The 7,836-nt window shown below is 36.8% G+C and overlaps 1 long non-coding RNA gene across 1 annotated transcript; it reads left to right on the top strand.

The window, feature by feature from the left end:
* The first annotated feature begins 673 nt into the window (after window positions 1-673).
* LOC145895363 (uncharacterized) lies at window positions 674-1,341 on the top strand. The gene is made up of 3 exons (XR_014401622.1): window positions 674-971; window positions 1,086-1,177; window positions 1,242-1,341. It is a non-coding gene; the product is annotated as an uncharacterized LOC145895363 (long non-coding RNA).
* Window positions 1,342-7,836: the final 6,495 nt, after the last annotated feature.

A 7,836-nucleotide genomic window follows, 5' to 3' on the forward strand; every position in this document is an offset into this window, starting at 1 on the left:
ACAATGTTAACATACCCAAAGTTTTTGGGTAAAATGCTGCTTTACCTTTATGATTTATACCCAAAGGAAAGTTACCCAAATAATTATACCCAAAATTATTGGGCTTACTGTTGTTTACCCAAAAGTGTTTGGGTAAAGTGATGCTTGTACTGTACCCAAAATAATTGGGTTATTTTTTTTGTTTTATTTTACCATACATTATCAATTTTGCAAACAAGTCTGAACCTTACATCGTCGGTATGGTTTGCATACATGTCAGTTTAAGGTCTAGCTAGCTTATAAAGAAAGAATGACAAAAATTTCATTCATACGGCATAGCTACAAATCGCTTTACGCCGTTAGAACTTTTGTTTGCACCACTCGCTGCTGCGAAATGTTTTTGACACCGGTTGATTACGTAATGCTGCGATAGAATTAAAAATAGTTTATTTGTATTATACTCTTACTATGGTGTATTATCCTCATAATGAGCTCATAATAAATCTCAATCTTGTGAAAATAAACCACTTGAATTATCTGAATTTTATTGAAATCTGCTCGACGAAACAGATTTACCATTAAAACTTTAAAAAAAATTCTAATTTACAATCCTTCAACCGTGTGAAGTACAAAAACTTTTTTAAAACAATTCTTGTGTTTCAAAATTATTTTTTTAAAGTTCAAACAATGTGCGCGTCACGCCTGACTGCTCACTGAAAAGGGCGCCAAACTAACTTGCCTCCCCAGTCTTAGTTCTTTGAACTTCTTTGTCTCTACCTGTGCGAACTTGATTACCGAACGTTTGGGCGCGCCTTTTTCTTAATTACAGGTAGTGTTGTAAGCTGTTTCGTGTATCATTTTGTGAGTTAATCAAAAAAAGTGAAAAAGACTTAGTATGGATTTAAGCATCCAGGGTTTAATTGATTTTGTCAAGACTACTCTGGAAGATGTCCCACAAGGGGAAGTTCTTCAAATAAATGCTGAAATTGAGAGTAAGTTTTACATATACTTCTTTAAACGTGAAAAAATTGCCAAAGCTTTGATAAATTACACTTAACTTGGAAAAGGTAGGCTATAAGCTATATATATATATATATATTTTGCAGACCATGCCGACATCTAAAGAACGAGGCGTTTAGATGCTTTCTTGGAGCAGTACAAATCAGCTCGTCTTGGACTAGGTACAACAGATGGCAAGGTTAGAGTGAAGTATAACTTACCAAGTAATTCAATAACCATGCTTATTTATTTACATTTCACAGGCATTTTGGTACAAAAATATATCAGACCGATTAAATGTGCATGCTAAAAAACAGCGGAAGTGTCATGGGTACCCCTAAATCAAAAGAGCATATAACAACCCTTCTTTAAAGCGAAGAAAGGTTTCTCATCAATCAAATGAAGTACATACACGGGGCGAAAACTTGTATGAGGAGGCAAAAGAAGTATGGATTTAAACTTTTTAAAGCTTTGTTATGATGGATTTTTGACTTGATTATTTTAGATCCTACTGCATGAATTTAAAAAAACAACTTTGCTGCGCAATAAGAAACTTATTGCAGAAAAAATGGAGGAAACATTTTGTGTCCGCAAAAACTTTGTTTTGGAAAATAATCCTTCTCTTATGACATTAATAAAAGAATGGCCAGCTTTAACTATGTACAACAAGGTATGTTAATTGTATTTTAATGTATTTTTGTTACATATACATCAAAGCCACATATTGACAAGTCAGAGCTCCACTGCTGATTCTTTAAATCTTCGTCTGACTTGCCAATTTGTAGCGGCTTTGAACCATAGCTTGACTGCGGTACTGTAAATTTATGGACTGAATTTAATGTAATTTCTATTTCTTGTAGTTGCTTCGTGAATTTAAAAGAAAACAAAATTTTACTGATGAAGCTGCTTTGAACAGCATTGCCAAAAACTTGTTTCAAACAATTATTAAATATTCTTCGGGAAAACCAAACAAAACATCCTATATGAAAAAAATATTGGACTTTTTGCCATTTGATGAGAATGATTGCTTTGCTGGTAAGCCTGAAAAAACTATCACTTAAAAAGGTTACAAAATTTTTGTTTTTGTAGATGTTCACTTTATGGTTAGAAGATTACTTTTGTGTACTTAATCGAAGTCCAATACAAAACAGCAAGTTGGCAGGAGTGGTATTTGCTAGATTTGTGCCCTGTAAGTATAAGCAATCATATTTCATATTTTCATGGAAAATTTTTGTTGTTGTTTGGGTCATTGGCCAGGTCATTAGTGTGAGGGCAGTTTTTGTATTGACCTAATGTACTCATTTTATATCCACAAGACTAGCAAGGCTATTAGCTTCCAAAAAGTTATTCTGTGCATAATTATTTAAAATTGGGCATAGTGTAAAAAGTACAATTTAGGTATTGGAAAGCAGCATCCTTATTATTTAGCACAGGCCAATAGTAACCGAGTATGTAACTAAATTGTTTTACTATTTAGATCAACACAGCATTTGAAGATATCAGGGCCGATTTTGGAGATCGGCAACAAACTGTGTTGTTTGTATATGGAGACATTTTCTTGCCGCAAAAAAATGCACTTTTTGCGGAGAAGAACCCTGTGCTCAGTGTGGACAGCATTTCTAAAGGCATCATAGCTTTATTTGCTGTGTATTATATTCTCAATTATCAATACTGCCCACATATAACCAAAACACTGCAATTTCTTCAAACATATTTGCTTAATATTCCTGAAAACTCAATGTATGATTCAGTGCGGGAGTTAAAACTTCAACTTGACAAACTAAGCCTGTGGTTATTTGTGTTGACTGTAGTTATTTTAAATGTTCATGTTCTTTCTACAGAATGACAAGAAACAATAAATGTGATTCTTCGAAAAAAACAAGCTGTGCAATGTCTATGATTAATGGGCAAAAAATGACACAGATTCTGGGCATAGTGAATTTAAACCCAAAATAGTGACCAGATAAAATTGGGTCGAATGTGTTTCTACCCAAAGATTATTGGGTAAATCTATAGGGTAAGAAGATATTTAACCCAAAAATTTTTGGGTTTGAATAACCCAAAAAATATTTTGGGTTTCCCAACGAACAGACCCAATTTTTTTGGGCTTTTTTGACCCAAACTGGTTTACAGTGTATAGAAAGGCAAAAGAAGGCTCTTTGCAAATTTCCTTCCCGTGTTTAGAAAATCTGAAGTTAAAAATGGCAGTGGCACAAGACACCACCCTCTATCTATGTCATATTGTTATTTATGCCTGTCACTAACGCAAAAGGCGAAGCAGAAATATTACGCAGAGTAACTTTCTTAAAAAGAATTGCGTGGAATGGTTAACACTCGAGCCAGCGAACAACTTCATTCCACCCATAGGCACACACGGTTTTTAAACCAAATGAAAGCGATTAATTATACATATGTTTTCCGGTCGAACATGGACTTACACAATAACACGTTAAATGCTGCCAAACCTGAAAGCTTGCAAAAGTTTTCAAAAAATGAGATTCAAGCAGTACGGTCGTAATGGTGACGAGGAAAAAAGCAACAGTAAAAAAAAACGTTTCCTGTGATACAGTATTAACCTCTCCTATATTAGATATGTTGCCACCAGAAACAATAACAGAAAGCCAATTATTTATGCACTGCACTGTTCAGCTAAAAATGATGAACATTTATTGGATTAATACTGGATTAAAGATCTGTTTTTAAAGTAAAAAGATAAAAACGCCATCACGACAAGAGACTGGCTTGACGACAAAAATGGTCAATGCCGCAATGACGTTATTAAGGTGTCCTACTCTTAATGGATTGAAAGACGTCTTTGTAGCAGAGTGGATAACTAATATTTTTGCCTTTTTTTATGTCGTATATTGTGGCAACGCGTCGTATCGAATCATCATTATTTTCGTTGATATTGTTATCCAGTGATTATTTCGAATGTCGAAAACTCAAACAAAGCTTCGTTTGAGTTTTCGACATTCGAAATAATCACTGGATAACAATATCAACGAAAATAATGATGATTCGATACGACGCGTTGCCACAATATACGACATAAAAAAAGGCAAAAATATTAGTTATCCACCTAAAATGGAAAAATCAATGTTCGAGATATGTAGACCCACTGGACGTACAGCAGCAAAACGGTGGCAATGACTGCGGCTTGTATGCGATCGCATTAGCCGTTTCCTTGTGTGAGGGACGGGACCCTAGCACGCTACGTTTTTTTCAAACAAAGACGCGAATGGCATTGGTAGAGAGCTTTAAGACAGCGATATTTCATGGTTTTTAAAAATAATACATAAAGGAGAAAGAAGTTTTAACAAAATAAGTTTTGTTTCATTGGAAAAGTCCAATGTATTGCTATTGCCGAATGCCAGATAACAGAAAACCTATGGCAGAATGCTTCATGTGTAGTCGATGACATCACATTTTCTGCGAAATAGGAAATTTCTAAGACCCCGCATGGACATGCAAAAAATTTGCGTAAAAAAAATGGAAGAGAAGTCCAGACCAACAACGAAGCCAGCAAAGTCAACCAGCACACCACTGAGGCTAAACAAATATATGCATTTCTATGCAGCGTCACTGCTGAAAATTGGGAATTGCCTGAACCCAATGATGCCATAGACCGTGACCGACAGTATATTGCGGGCCCCTCAAGTGCTGCTTCATGGAGCCGCCGGCAAGGGGAAGACCTTGCTGGGACAGCTGCTATTCCCGCCAGAGGTGGCGAGCATACTTACTAATGATAGCAGCGGGGTGGGGCAGATGGCCTTGAGATTCAAACACAAGGTCCTAAAGATAGACGACGCCGGAGAGGCATTCTTCGGTTCAGACCAACTTGTATCAGCTGTGAAGTACATGTATCACAGCCATTGGTCGGCGAAAACTCATGGCGATCGCCAAGACAATAAGCCGACCATGGCGTTTGTGACTACTAACATGGATCAGCCGATCCGAAGAATGTCTCGTCTCCAAGATCAGGCCCCACTTAAGAAGATTTGTTATGGCGGAGTGGGAAGAGGCAGCAACACCGCCTAGTTTGGGTGAACACAAAATCATTACACCTGACATGTCTTACAAATTGGTGGATTACCTAATCGAAGACTTAATGAGGGAGGGATTGCTGCAAAATCTCCTGGACTACATTGTGACATGGTCCGACCCCAAGAAAGAAGTAGAAATGGAGGAGGAAGAAGAAAGCCAAAAAGAGCAACCCACAACATCAAAAGGGTAAGGTGGCGCGCCCTTGAAGCGCCGCCTCCCAGAATGGGAAGCACTCACTGATGAAGAGCCAATAAGAAAAAGTCCGAAGACCACCACAGCAGTAGATTGTCTGCTGGACGACAATGCATGGGACAGTAGAATATGTGAGCATAGAGGGGTGTCGGCACAATGCCTATGCCAGCAAGAAAAAAGAATCGAAGAGGAAGACATCATGTTGGAAGCGGCCATACAGGCCGGGCTTATATAGTACAGTACATGTTTTGTTGTTTGGTACATGTACAGGTTGTGTATTAATAAACATGTACGGGTACCAAAAACTGTAGAAGGGATGTGCCAGACAAAAAAAAGATGTTAAAAAACGGTTTTCGGTGCAGCTGTCTGCGAAAGCGCAGTAAATGTTTTTTTTTGTTGTAATATTTACCGGCACGACCGCTACAGAAGATGAGACAGGCAAAGTCAGCACCATTGTGGGTTACGAAGAAGATCGATCAAAAAGGTATTTTGAAAAGATTTCAAAACTTACATGAAACTGTCTGCCTACACAAAACAACATCATATGTTATGAAAAAAGATATAATTTATGTTGTACAAAAGTTACTCGCAAGGCACTGGGTTTGTCAGTCTGCACATAATTAATAATATTACAATGAGGTTGATGTTTAACAATAATGTAGTTTGAGTGTCAAGAAGCAGATTGAATATGTTAGCAATGAACCAACTGTGCAACCAGCATTACACACCACTTACCACTGGAGTTGCATTTCTCTTTTTAAACTGAAAATAGTGATGTACGTCACAAAAAATAACTAAAGATTTAATACTTCATGAACCAAAAAGAGTAATGTGATTTATAAAAAACAGATAATAAAAACATTAAAAATTATTTAACCTGTGTTTTCATGAACAATTTACATCTTCTTGAAAATATTGGGGTGGTACCCAACAAATGACATTAATGACTACCAGTGCATGTTCATGATAAGTAGGCTACTTACTTTGCTTTCTTTGGCATTTTGTTCATACTAAAAAAGTAAAACAAGTTAGTTATTTTTTTTACAGTTGGTATGTGTAAATGCACATTTACTTACTCTTGTAGCTTTTGAAATTCGTTTTTAGTCAGGTATCTGCGTAAAATTACACAAAGTTACTAAAGCATGTCCAAAGCAAAAGTGTACAACAATATGTATACTTCACCACATTACACTCTGGGTATACTTTTTCTTTTCTGCAAAACAAAATACATTTCAACTAACACCTCAACAGTTAAATTTCCACTCTTACTTGAGTTTGTCGATTTCGGACCAGAGGATAATTGGCACCTGGGGCACCATTTTGGGGCTGTGGCGGCAGGGGTGCCCCAGGTGCTGTGCAAAACAGCTTGTCTATGTTTATTGAGCAATTATTGAAACTCTTATTCTTTACAACATAAGTAAACCAACACAAACAAATGTTTAGTAGTGTGCACGTCACATACAAAGTGGTGTCCTACACCAAATACGAAAGTCTACTTTTTACAACGCCGCAAGCTGTAAGTTCCCGCCAAACATGTGTAAGAGAGCAGGCGACCGAGAGAGGTGAGAAAAAGTGAGTCTTACCTGACTTGTCTACGTATTTTGTCCTCGTGTTACAGTCCCTTCTACTTGCGCATGACACATGCTAAGAAGTTAAGAAATGGCTCAACACAAATAAACTTTCTCTAAATTGCAAAAAAAACAAATTATATGTTGTTTAAAAACCCATACGCATCATCATCTATATTTACCTTTCAACTTAGGCTGCATGGCTATGTACTGGAACAAGTAAAGGGTACGAAATACCTTGGAATCATAATCGATCCAAATCTTACCTGGAAAACACACACTGAATTGGTTTGCAGCAAAGTAGCCAGAAACATTCGTGTCACGACAAAACTAAAACATAATCAATCAACAAACAATTGGAACTGTGTATCACGCCTTTCTTCATCCACATATATCATGCGGCCTTCTCGTATGGGGTTTCGCCAATAAGACAAATCTCCATCTTCTTCAAGTCCTCCAAAATAGAGCCCCTAAAACAATAACCAACAGTCCCTACCGCTGTACCGCAAATCTGTACAAATTTGTTGTAAACAAGGCTCCTTTTGAAACATCAAGAAAATTGGAGGTCGATTTAAAAAATTGGAAGCTACGTAGATTTTGTTACACACTTCCTGAAGAACCGACCTCTAAAGATAATAAAGCATTGTTTGCAGCGTATTGCAGAATCGTCCAACACTAGATCCGACATGATCTACAGACGTGAAAACGAATTTTTGGGGGTAAGTTGTTCTACTGTCAATGTTTACTCCATACATTTGAGTGGAACAGATCAACATTGTCTTTTTTATTGAGTATTAATCAAATAACTTGTTTGTCAAACCTAATGATATATTTTGTCGGTGTTACAGCGAGGCTTTGTAAGTTCTTGGTGTTTGTTCCCGCCACTTGCTTTGTGATGTCTGGCTGTTGCGAGGAGCAGGACACTGGGTTTCCAAGAAAAATTACTTGTGAAATTACATTATGAATATTTCCGAACAATAAATTGAAAACTGATAAAATGTTTGTTGTTGCAGATGAAATACAAACTATACTACAATAATACAAACTATACTGA

This window comes from Ascidia mentula, chromosome 3 (assembly GCF_947561715.1).
Source record: "Ascidia mentula chromosome 3, kaAscMent1.1, whole genome shotgun sequence".
NCBI classification, from domain to species: domain Eukaryota; kingdom Metazoa; phylum Chordata; class Ascidiacea; order Phlebobranchia; family Ascidiidae; genus Ascidia; species Ascidia mentula.